General features: G+C 43.1%; 1 protein-coding gene across 4 annotated transcripts in view; it reads right to left on the bottom strand.

The window, feature by feature from the left end:
- The window catches only part of LOC122410297 (uncharacterized), a 64130-nt gene that overhangs the window by 28217 nt on the left and 22542 nt on the right, over positions 1–13371 (bottom strand). For 3 of the 4 annotated variants that reach the window (XM_043418455.1, XM_043418457.1, XM_043418459.1), the window contains exon 1: positions 877–1170. The exons of the other annotated variant lie outside the window; for it this stretch is intronic. The gene's annotated coding sequence lies outside the window, so the exon portion shown is untranslated. Of the gene's footprint in view, positions 1–876; positions 1171–13371 lie in introns of those variants that run through there. 4 annotated transcript variants of the gene reach the window in all.

Below are 13371 nucleotides of genomic sequence, written 5' to 3'. Positions count from 1 at the left end.
GTACTAACGGCGGAGCGTTTCTACGTACACGCTCCGTCGTTATCGCACGTTCCTCCGGAGCCAACTACAATCGCTCAGTCAATTTATCCGCATGGATCTCAGTATTTGCATAATTTTGTGTACAGCCGACGCTTGCTGCCGGACAAAAGGGCTTATCAGTCTCGAACGAGGCGAGGGAGATTTACGAGCGATCCGAGTGTCTCTTTCGTTCGGCAAGAGCGTTTCGACCCATCGCCGCGAACCGTCGCAACTCTGGATTGTCTCGCTTTTTCGTTTCCCTCAAAAATATATCGCTTTTCACTCTCCGCCGCTACAGCGTTCGCGTGCGTGTGGGAGTGCCGAAAACTCTTCGACGTATGCCCGGCGGTTTCGGCAATGCTGCTTGCCGGATTTTCGGCGTGCGGGACACAAAAATGGGCATTTTCGACGCTCTTACGATGAAGAATCTTTTACTTCTTTGAGAATATTCTCATTTTTTGGGAGCGATGCCGCGCACCGACGGTGATTTCGACCGATTTAACAAAAGCGAAAGAAAAACCGTCCGTTGCTTCGAATTCGATTGCTTTTACCGCGCGATTCCTCACACTTTCGCGTTCTCAGTGTCGATTTTTCGTCAGTCTCGTAAGACGATAAAAAATCGACCGATTGCAACGACTTTGATGACTTTATTCCGTTTACAAACTAACGGGACGAGCGAGAAAGTTTCTCGATCCGAAACCATCAAACGATGTTTGCGATCCAATCGAGTTTTTCAGAGCTAGAAAAATATGTACGCGCTCAAATTTCGTTATATCGAAAAGTTCGATTGACCGCGACGATTTTTATCTTCGTAGCACCATAAAAAACTAGAATCCACGTGAAGATTCCTCGACTCACCGGCTCCAGATTCCCAATCCATCTCAGATATCAACGAATCCACGTTTTCGAACGATAACGAAACTCAAGTACTCCACTCGTGTTCACTTAAAAAAACGCTTGAAAGAGAGAGAGTGATTTAAGGTAGAAACATCGTTTATAGTCGTCCCTGAGATCGCTGTCGATTAGCGAACCAGCGCATTTTATTTAGCTCCGAAGTTTTTAAATCCTTTTGTTTTTTCGTTACGTTGTTCTTTAGCGAGGGTTTCGTGGCACTTGAACTGACACTGAGGCGATCGAGAGATCCGCACGACACGAGAGCGCGACATTGACTGAGGAGCGTGCGGGGACGACAGCGTTTGAGAGAGCAGCTCGTGCACGGCAGCGAGAACGTGGAGGCGTCCATACATTAAGTCGCCATACATTCGCGTAAAATATGTGTCCGTTCACCCACACACTGCTGGGAAATCGCGTGCGGCAAGTCAGCCGATTCTGGCGGTGGCGATGCGCCGATACTAAACACTCGCGCGAGCGGCGATCATCGCGTTTCATCATCGCAAAAATCATCAAACAAAATGCATCGATTTATCCTCCCGATGAATTCGATAATTAAGACGTCCGAGTGGAGATAAAAGCTCATTAAAATCGCCACGTTGCTGCTAATTGGCGAATGGGAATTCTCGATAAACATTTCGGTCCAGTGCAGCTTTTAATACATTCGAGATTATCGTACACGACAGTGATGTTTACGAGTCGTTGAGTGTACTAAAAGAAAACGAATTGGAATGTCTCCACTCGTTAACAATTCGTAATCAACGAATCGTACTTTTGAGACAATTCCATGGACTCGTGAGCTCGTGTTTGATGCATTCGGTATTGACGACGCTGAAGTTTGCAACGTCGAGTCCAACGAAATGAAAAGGAAAACGATTTGTAATTCAACAATTTTTTATTTCACGAATCATTGGTTCGAGTTGAAAAACTACGAATCGCAATTTCGTAACAAAATTGGAGATTTACTGGAAGTATTGGGGAGTTTTTTTCCATCATTTCGTTGGACTCGAACGTGTTGCAAACTTCAGTGTCATCCAGTACAGCAGGGGCTCAACGATGTCGAACGACTAAACACAAGCAACGTGAAACCGCACAATATTTACTCCAATTTGAGCTGATCTCATCTCGACATTGATTCAGAGTTAATTTGCCTCCAATCTCCAGTACAAAAGAGGTGTGGGAGAGCTCGAATTGAAATGTGAAGAGAAGCGCGATTTTTACGACCCATAAATCGACATTTTCGTTCGAAAATATGATCGATCTTCGATTTACAGTGTACGAACTCGGGAGCCAGACAGCTGAAGTTTCGGTAAAATGAATCTGGCTTCGTCGATCAAGGAAAATAGGAACTGAGCCCTGAATTTGTGCACTTGCGATTGGCCCCGTGTGCTCACTCGAGGTCGATGATCTTCGTCGTGACTTATCAAGCTTCTCTCCTATTTCCGACTCTTTCACTCTCTCTTTTGCCTGGCAACGAAAGCATTTGGAATATTTCATACAAGGAAGTACAGCAGCGAAAAACAAATTGAATAAACAAACCCATTCGTAGACGCATATCATGGAAACCTCTGAACGTATGAAGCAGCATGTGTGAAGCATAGGTGCGTGTGAGGTAGATTGAGGAGGAGAGAGTGGAGGGTGCTAGAGGAGAGACCGGCAGAGAACCGATGGGGGACCACAGAGAAGCTCGCAGAGAGGAAACAGCACTCTCGCCAGATTTATTTCTGGCCGAGAAGACTGACTTACGCCGCCGTTACGACGTCTTTTCTCTCGGTCTTGTAGCCTCCCTCGCTCTTTCTCTCGCCCAGCGCTCGATCGTCTCTCGCTCTTATTTCTCTCTTTCTTTCTTTCAGTTTCTACCTTCTCCCTGTGGTGCTCTTCGACTCGTTGAGCTCTTATGCGGTACACGAGCGTCGCGTCTCGCGCGCGACTCTTCTTGGCGCCCCTCGACGCCTCTCGCGCCGTCCGTGCATATTAGCAGGAAAATGTGTACGGACGCGAGGAGCGTCGCGGCGCTCGCGCACACGATATACGGGCTCGATTATTGCTCTACGAGCTTTTATCGTCTCTCCCAAACACACGCTGATACAGACGTACAGACTCGCGCCGTTCGCTCCTCAGAAATCCTTGAACGTCAATCAATGTCACCGGCTTAATTCACTAATTAATTTATGTCGCGGTCTATCGCGATATACGAAACTCGCAATAATAGGCTTTTTTAATTCGCTGTAAACAGAGCCTCAGTCAAAATACAGTGGACTTTCGTAGTCACATTCCCGTTTTTTGGCTTTCGAATTTTAATCAAGCTATATAGGCAACGGTGATCCCAAAATTTATAACGTTTTTTAATAGCATTTACCGGATCAATGCGAACGGTTTTTCCAGGAATCGCCTCGACGAAGATTTTTGGAAAAAGCTTAACTCTCAACGTGCCGCGATAGTGTGAGATGGATTTTTCGCTCTGCCGGAGGTCCGAGTGTGAGTGTGCACCAGCATCGAATCGGATACGCGTCTGTACAAGGGTTATCGAGCCCGAGGAAAGCGTACGCGTGCTCGGATCGTGAACTCTGCCAGAGCCTGTCAGCCAGACGATAATTAATACGTCAAATCTTTCGTGTCTCGTTATCCACAGCGATATAAATATAAATTCATCGCGGTTATTATGTTTCGTTGAGAAAACAGATCATTTCTGATATACGAAGAAAAATTCACGTGGCTACAAAGTTCAATCGCGTTCCGAACATTTTAATAACTTCGCGAGAACGCGTTTTGTGAGCAAAAACGCAAAATCCCGATAAACATGCTCATCTTCGGGCTTGCCGAATTTTTGTGAAAAGTGGGAAACTTCTTTTGAGGAACCGCTCGCCACGACGAACTTGAAACGTTTTTTCTACCCAATTCGGACCCTCCCATCCGCGAGAACGACGGAGATAAATATCTCGTCGCTCAAGAAGCATCTCCAAAGATTTCACAAATTAAGGCATGCGAAAGGAGGATAATGAAGGTATTTCCGTTCCGCCGCGGCCCCTGAAAAAACCACGGGATCGTATAGTACGAGATAAAAAATGTCCGCTTAACGAGTCGCGCGGGTTAATTCGGTATTTTATAATCGCACGCCTCCGCGGTGATTTGTGGCGGATAAATATTTGAAAGAGCGCTGAAGAAAACCGCCCGCGAGTGTGCTCGGGACTATAACTTCGTTCTCAGCTATTTTCCAATTTGGGTGTTCCCAATATCCGGGATTAGGAAATATCGATCGAATCGATAATTCCAGCATTGTTCCCCGCTCGAACTCGAGGACGCACGCGGAGCCGCGCCTTTTTCCTCAACGATAATAACGATGGTGCGCTAGCAGCGATGATAAATGGTTGATAGGGCACGCCAGCGGGGATCAGCAGATATGCGAAGCTTCCAATTTTAAGGTACGAGCTCCGAAAAGGGGTAGAAAAGCTTCGGTGTTGGGAGAAATTATGTTGAGTGGCTGCCTTAACGAAGTGGCGCGTTTACTGATTCCCGTTGACTCCTCCTCGCCGGAAGAAAGATCATTCCCGCATCGATTCACTCGTCGATCCGGAGCTCGAATGTTCCTTGAGAAATTTGGAGTGACCCGAAGTTCCAGCGGCGAGATACCGTCGATGTTAATCGCCAAAAGTCAAAGAAGCGTGTTCGACATAATTGGACAAGTGAAACAAGCGAGAAAGCGCTGCTTCGTTTCGTCTTTTACGAGTCTATAAATATATAGCCCACATTGTGCGGAGCGAGAACGGATATCTCGGTCATCGGCGCTCCGGTATACGAACCTTTGCACATGCTGCCTGCTAGCGACTCTTCGAAGCATCGTGCGTCGTCGGAGTATCGTGCGAGGGACGACGGGGGGGAGTGAAGAAATAAAGTGTAGCGAAAGGTTGATGGAGGAAAGGCGTTAAAAAGCAGAAAAGTGCCCGAATATTTTGGTGTTTCGTTGTATTTTTCTCGACGAGGGGAGAGACAATGAAACTGTGAAAAGATTCAAGTTTTTTGCTCCTCGACCAAGTGCAGCTTGTAAAAATCCCACAAAGTTCGTTCGAACCGAAAATCGAGCAGGATATTGAGTTGGATGTAAGTATTGAGATGAGCGCTGGACAAAATGTGCAGGGACTCGGCGTCTAACAACGTGAAATTTCTTTTCTCTTTCGCTCTATTTTCGATGCATTTTATTCGTCTGCAAGGGAACGGGATGCTGTACAATGTGTGAGCTTATCAACCACTGGACGAGCACACACATTGTGACGTCGGGATGAGCGCACTTCGACCGAGCACCGCGGAGGCTTCGTGTCGTCGCAACCGCCCCCAACCCCCTTTTGTGTGTAGCATCCAACAATAGCTCACTCACGCTTTTCTCAGTCAACTGGCCTTTCTCTCAACACTTTTCTTCGCCCTCTTTATTCTCTCCCCTCCCCCCTTCCCTTTTTCGACTTCCCTCTTCCTCTCGCACGTAAGTAAACCTTGCACTTTCGTCCTTCGAGCTAACGGAAAATGGAAATACTCAGGAAAAGAAGAACGTTTGAGGTCCTGCTCTAGAAGATCAAAAAATCGATCGTTTTCGGGAATGTTTTTAGGATAGACGGAAACAACGGCATAGCGGACTTTTCGGTACGGTTTCAAGGATTTTTCAAGAGTACGAAAACACTTTTTTCGTGTGAGGAATACTAATTTGTAGATGGCTCATGCGCAAAGTCTGATCGTCGAAGCTTCTTGGCTGCGTACAATGTGGAGATCGACTGCAAGATAAATTTCGAATTCTTTTTCCATTTTCAAACATTTTTCTTCCATATGAACCTACGAAAAGTCGAAAGAATTGCGAAATTCTGGATTTGCGGCACGTCGAAGTGACATTCTTCTTCTAACTCGAAAGAGCTTGAAAATTCGTGATTCCTGCAAAGTTATGGCACGAAGAGAGAAATTCGGAAACAAAGCCGGAAATATGCTGGACTTGACTTTTTTATTTTGAATGAACCAATTTATTTGGCATTCCAAAAAAAATGTAGTCGAATCCACCATATTTTTGTTCAATCGAGCGAGATTTTGTTCGACAAACGAAATTTTACTTTCAGACCGTAAAAATCATGAGAATAAAATTATAGAGCGAAGTTCCAAAGACTTTGTTTGATGGCTGACGATATTTTTATTTCGCGCTCCTGTCAGATTTGAGCATCCGTCTCAATACAATCTTGCGGTATTCGAGTTAAATTTCAAGTTTATTACGCTCAGTTGATGACTCTTTATGGATGTAAAAGTATAAAAAAAAAAAAACCATTCATCTCTCATCAGAGAATCACTGTGAAGATTGTTATCTGGCAATTTTACGAGTGACGCTAAAAACCGTTCCGGTCCCCTTGCGATTGAACTGGATTTAAACTTCTAATGACTCGCGATATCATTAGCAATAAATATCGCATCAGTTCTCGATCCCGCCTCCGATCCGAGGACATTTGTGCGTCCGCGCGTGTGTGTGAAAAATTTTGAACTGCGTTGGATATAAAAGTGCAAACAAAATATGGCGCACGTAAAAAAATCGTTCAATTTTTCGATCACGCTTCAAACTGCTACATCAAAAGAGCATTCCAGTGAATTTCTTTCTTCCTATTGTAATATATTTTTCCCCGCGTATATATGGTCGATTCACATTGCCGAGAATAAACAGGCCACTCGAGAAGTTGAGTCGAGGAGTTTTAAGGAAGTTGACGCGAATCTAATGGAAATCGCGAAAATTCCAACTTTAAGAGTCGAAATTTGAAAATATGCTGGAAATAAAATTCCCCGAATTATTATAGGATCTGCCGCGTCTAGTTGTACAGAAAACAATTAACGGAAATCACATTTTTTGAAGGCTTTTATACAAAGGATCAATGATGTCTTGAGAAAGCCTTTGTTACCGGTGAAAATCACTTTGGAGTGGAAAAAGAAAAACAGTTATTTTAGGTTAACGAGTGATAACGACACAAACGGTGGAAGGTTTGACAACACCGTGAGCCAGCTGCATGCGCACATAAATAGAAAATGGCTCTTGTCACATTTCGCTTGACGGTTTAGCTACGAAAGAATTTTAACCGCTATCATAATATTAAAAATCGATTAATAAGCATAATTTGAACCAATTTATAATAATATTTTAAAATTTGAATATTATTATATCTCTCGTGCAATAATTTGAAACAAATAAGCATAATTTGAATAATTGCGAGAATAAGTTTCACTCGTTTTTTTCATCATGAAAAAAGTAAAAAAGTTGAGTTGTATTTTTGAATCACAAGTAACGCATGATCTTCCTTAACTCTGATACGTCCAACGTCCATTAAGGATTGGAATAAACGAACGATTACGTGGACATGTAATCGCGTACCTATTAGTTTCAACTGGAGCTTGGCTGAACGAGACTCCCGGCAGGTAATTAAGATTGGCTTCTAGTGTGTATAATGAACAGGAGGTCGGTGAAGGCGTACTCGATTATGCGTTTTTTTTAAAGCACTCACTCGTACACGCATCGCACCTCCGCTACGACGGTGTAAGTTCAAGTAAAATCTCTTGTGGAATAACAATATTTGGGAGAGACCGGAGCAGGAGGAGAGGCAACTTTTGACAAAGAAAACTCATAATTTTTGCAGAGTCGTTTCGTTTCTTCGGGCTCAGAAAATTATAGGAATAAATGAAGGAAAGTTGGTTTCCGGAAACGATTGACATTCACGAATACGACGGCACAAATCGTGTGATTGCTCGGACAATTTGTAGTCCATTCTTCATGGATGAGAGGTCTGAAGTGTTTGTTCTTTCGTTTGAGTTCGAGATCGATGCGAGGAAAAAGCGTTTTGCCGCTTAGAGTAAATCGTAGTGCGCGAATCCTCCTACATATCCTCGCGATTCGTAATTACGCCAGCGCGGAGCACGCGTGTGATCGCCTTGGTATTTATCTTCGTCGCACTGTTTTCACAGAGTTTTTTTTATTCTTTTAGGTTCGACGAGGACGCTACGCTCGATCGACCCACATACCGGTCGAGCGTCCAATAATTTTCTAAACGCACGAGGCTGCGTCGAGGGACAAAAGCGAGTTTGGGAAAGCACAATCGCGGCATGAAAAACTCGGTTGGGTGGAGCAGGGAAGATATATTTTGGATAGAGATAAAAAACGGGAGCGAGTGACACGGGAACGGAGGCCAACCGAAGGCTTCGTTCGTTCTAACGGAAATTCCTGTGTGGATTGTGTAAATTTGCGGTCAAGTTTGACGAATGGAATGAGCGCAATCGATCATATAACGAGCACGGAAGTTGAGCGCATTTTTTGAAATGGCGAACGAGCGAATCGCCTTTAAATCGAAATTGAAACGAACCCGTGCCAAGTGTGCATGGAATTTCGTTTGAAAGTACCGAAAAATAAAAAAAGAGGCGCAAGATTAAACTTATCCAACAATTATCTCTCGTGCAAAGGTGCACTTTACGAGCGGCGATCTTGCGTGCATTTTCCAACGCTCGACTTACATTTTTGTTCTTATTTTCACCTTACAAGACTCTCATTTCACAGACGCGTCGAAGAGCGAACGCTTTTAAGTTTTACGAGCGTGTTATCCGCGCGCTCAGCTAGTACAAGAAGTCCCAAAGAATTTTTCCCTTTCTCTCTCGCTCTTTTCTCTTTAATTCTTTTATTTTCGCCTCAAAATATCGTTCCTCAGCAACTGTTTGTGCGAGACGCTTCGAACATTCCGTCCTGGCTTCGTGCCGTTGGTTTATGATACGAAATATCGTACCTGTGTACGAACCTCTGACGCGTCAAATAAGAAATTTACTTTCGAGACACTCGAAACTTTCCTTCCTCTCACACTCCTATTCTTCCTCTACTTTATTTCCATTCGAGGCACATTGGATTGTAATTGCGATGAAAAAAATTTCACTCATTTTGAAGGGCTCTCTGCCTCGAGAGTTAAGAATTTTTTTTTCAAATTCCAAAAACTCCGCTACGTTTCGCAGTGTTTGAGAGTAAAAAAATATGAAGCTTTTCAAACCTCTGAGAATGACGACATTTTCTTAGGTATCATAAGTAGGCAGAACGATTCTAGTTTCCGAATTCATTGTGACATTTCAGTTTTTTTCTTGGAAAACACGAACTTTTTAATGTGCGTGGCGCAGCACCAGGTACTTGGGGGGTAAAATTAGGAAAGTTTACGAATGAATCTAGCACCTAACACCTTAAATACATGACATTAGCTCCCCTTCGAAAAGACATAACGTTTGGAGTATGAAAAACAAATGTGTACTCACTTTTTTTTTGCAATAACTAAAGCACGTTTTCACACAACGCCAACTCAACACGAAACGCCGGCTTCATGTTGATATTTCGATGGGTTGAAGCAGTTTATCTCTTGGTTTAAGAGTGTCTATGGTGCAATCCAACCTTGCTTGCACCGTGCAGTTTTATGGGGCCTGGAAGCGCGTGTTGCGTAGAAGCAACATACGCTCCGAGAGAGATTTAAATCCGTTTGTCTGTGTTACATATTTAAGTACACGCTTTCTGAGAAGATCTCAAACAATAATAAATTCAATATTAACCAGGCGACCAATATCTCACCTCGCCGATCATAGGCTGCTTACACGACACTTTTGACACTTCGGGTCAGAAGGGTACCTCTTGATGACTTATGGAGATGCAAGAGCCCCGGATCGGGAAAAAAATCATGTAACGCAGTTTTTGTAGAAAATTCACGTCTCGAGTTCAAATCTCGGTTGAGGTAGGAAAACTTATTTGGAATCTGTCGACTATTACTAATTTTTAAGAAAAAACAAACGTTTCAGCACAATCATTTGGGTGGCAAATCATTTGTTTAGCTGTTGCACGGGCAACAAATATTCTTTTACGGTAGCATCCAATGTGCTCACGCACGCTCATCCTGTCCTAAACAAAATATTCACTCAAATGTCTTCACAGAAAAATAGACTCGTTCGTTCACTACGTACTTGTTAAATCGGTATCTTTAGATACGTATCCGTTACTTGTAGCTCCACATTTTGTAAATTGAAACAAACATCTATTTGCGACATGAAAAAATCATTTTCCATTAATCCATAATATTTCGTCGGACGTATTCGACCATTTTATTTGATTCAGGCAACAAAATTTTGAACGTTTCAACAAAATTTCGTTTTCAGTGCATCGATATTCACTCACAAATATTCTCGACATTAAAGCCCGCTGTTTCCAACAACACCAACAATAATTTTGCTCCTCAACAATGTTTTATTCGGTTCTCATATAAATATCATTGTAATCGATCCGAATAGAGATTTGAGGTGTCGAAAAATGGTAAATAAACGAGAAAATTCGTGAAAAAAAACCTACGAATCACTCTCAACATAAAAGATTCCTCTTCGAAGCAGGCTCGAGAGTATGAACGCTGATTTATAAGCATAAATAACGAAAGACGACCGGTCCGTTGAAAATTTCAATATCACTTTATGGTTTTTTAATGCGAAAGGGACAAAGACAGACGGCCTTGGATGAAAAAAGATAGGAATATATGTCATATGCGGTTACTGGTTAACGAGTAACGTAGGATGACCGCACGAGGGCGAAGGAAGCCAATGAAAGAATTGAAGGAAAAAAGTGTTGAGAATCGCGTGGCTCGCATGGCGACTAGTTTCAGGCCATCCATCGCCTGAACGCACACCTTCGCAGCATCGCAGCAGCTCCACGGAAAAAACACCAATCGCGCGAGGAAAAAGTCGTTTTCATTCGTCGAAGGTCTACTTCGCTGCTGCTGTTACTCCACAGCGTCCGTTACTGCTTCTATGATCATTCATAGGCACGTCAGTTTAAACGTTTATATGGAGAAGTATAAAGACCGTAACGAATGATCGGTGGCCCTCTGAATTTCTTGCTCTGCGTCGAATCATCGGACGCCATAAAAAGGTGCCTGCCGTTTTTTCTTGATCGAAAAAATGAAAATCCAGCGATTTTTGTATGCCCGCGACAGCTCAGAGCGGTAATTTCGGGAGAATTCATAAGGCAAAGATCTTTTTTTGATTACATTTTATCTGAGCACTCAACATTGTTGATTTTTCAATTAATTTACGATGCTGGAAGGTAAAAAGATTGCAGAGCCCTCGAATCTTCACGAGATCCGAAAGAAGTTTCGACACACGTTCGGAAAATGACGAGGCAGCTTTTTAGATTGCGCACTTTCCTCAGCAGACAACTTTTTGTCATTTTACGATGAGAAGCAACGAGAGGAATTCGATTTGAGTGAGTAAAAGGCCTCAAGAGATTCCTCGGGATTAGCAATTCCATTAACGAAGTTAATATTCCTGATAAAAAATGATGAAATTCAATCGAATAGATTTTCATTCCATTCACAGTTAAGTCAGCAAAGAATGTAAAAATGTTTTTTTCTCTCTTCTACCTCCGAAGAGCAGTATCAATGGGAGTCTACGAGCTCGGGACAAGCGAGTGATGGAATCCGCAATTACAGCTCCGCCTGTGTAGCGGGAGGTGGGAAAGTTCAATGAAGTGAAAAAAATTCTCAGCAATAATACTTCGCAGAGATGTTACAATTGATAACAAACGGAGTTTCCCCGCGCTCGTTGATTCTGTGAAAGGGAAAAGACACCGCTCGATTGTAAAGTCCATTCCCGAGCATTTGCCTCGAGATTTCAAAGCAATAAATTAATCCCCGAGCAATTAACTCGTTCGTTGCAAATGCATTTTCCTAAGAAGTTTAAGTGCCTGATGGCTCGTCAATGTTAACAGTGGCGAGCTATCGTTTACGTATAATTGCGAATAAATGTGATTTTAGTACAGCAAGAAGAAGAAGAAGAAGAAGAAGCGAGAAAAAGAATAGCATCGAGAGGACAAATATGCCTAATGAGATCACGACGCTGCATTTTGCAACGTTCGAGTCCTACGAAATGATCTAAAAACCCTCCAATAATTCCAGTAATTCCCCACTTTCGTTTCCTACCAAATTTGCAATTCGTAATTTTTCAACCTGCCCTGATATTTCGTGAAAAAATAGGTCAATTACAAATGTTTTTTTCGTTCATTTCGTTGGACTCCAACGTTGCAAACTTCAGCATCGTTAACTCCAGTAAATTATTTTGTAACTGTTACAAATGACGTAACGAAATCGAACGAATAAAGGTCAGAGATTCAAGAGCGTGTGTAAGAGAGAGAGAGAGAGAGGGGAAAAAACAAACAAAAAATTACGTCAGGTGAGATCAAAGTTCTGTGAAATTTTGTCGTTTCAATATCGAACGAGCCTCTCGAGTGTTTACGAAGAGTGGGCGAAAGGAATAAGTTTGTACGTACTCTATCCTTCTCAGGGATCGACCCACGTTTTTTCATCTCTCGTGCACGCACAACACATGCAGAAAATCCCAATCCACAATGAATTCCATGTTGGTCCTCACACTGTGCGTGGGTATTTGTTTTTTATTTTGTTTCCATATTACGAGCTATGTTCGCACTGGATAATATTAGCAAGATCATGCTCGTGTCAAACTGTAACGGTACGATATAGACGCGACCAATTTTATCGATTCGACGCCCACTGGAGGAGAGCGAGCGTGCTTGAATCCAAATTTCAGCAACAATTAACAATGTTTGGATTATCTATTTCGATTGATGAGATATCGAATCGATGAATTTTGAGGATTTTCCATTTTCGTTTTCTCGAGGACTCTCAAAAATACTCAAACTTTCGATTCCTTTGATGAAAAATGAGAACAATTGCACTTTGGTTAATTGAGCGAATCCGAGTTACGGGAAACGTTGTACGAAATTTTGTTCTCGGTACTTTTGGCATAATAATATTTGAGCCACAGCTTGTAACGAAAAATAAGCGCGCCCGCGCGTACGAGAAAAGAGGTTGAGCGCAAGTGATATGCAAATATATGAAGAGTAAATATGTGCAAATTCTGCGCTATCCTGAAGTTCAGCAGAGCGAATAAATCGAGCTGAGCGAACTCGGAAAACCGGACTTCCTGGTCCCGACGAGGCGATACATGTGTATTCGTGGACGTGCAGCGAGTGCACATGTGCGGAGGAAAAAAAGCGTCGTGTGCGTGAGGAGTCGAGCTATCTGGATGCTGGATGTGTGGAGAGATATAACTAGAAGAACGTGTTTATTGAGTCAACTGGCAGCGCGCATTAGCTCTTCGTCTGGGATGACAAAAAGGTGGAATTAAGCGACGCGAGAGTGCGTTACAAGCGGAAGAATCGACAGGTTTCGTTGGTGCTCCGAGCGTCAAATAGAAATTTAATGGAGCAGGCAAACGTTCCCCCGAATTTCATTCGGGGGAAGCGCACGAGGGCCTCCGGAGAGGCTGCGCTCCCGTCTGAGCAGGTCGACGTGAAAAACCTGAGCGAGGGTCAGCATAAGAATTTCCCAACAACGCCTCACACTGGATCCGCACATTAATTGGAAAGCGAAAATTTCCCCT

The sequence above is a fragment of the Venturia canescens genome, chromosome 4 (genome assembly GCF_019457755.1).
Source record: "Venturia canescens isolate UGA chromosome 4, ASM1945775v1, whole genome shotgun sequence".
NCBI classification, from domain to species: domain Eukaryota; kingdom Metazoa; phylum Arthropoda; class Insecta; order Hymenoptera; family Ichneumonidae; genus Venturia; species Venturia canescens.
The sequence above is the reverse complement of the archived record's forward strand: the minus strand, read 5'-3'. Positions and strand labels throughout refer to the sequence as shown.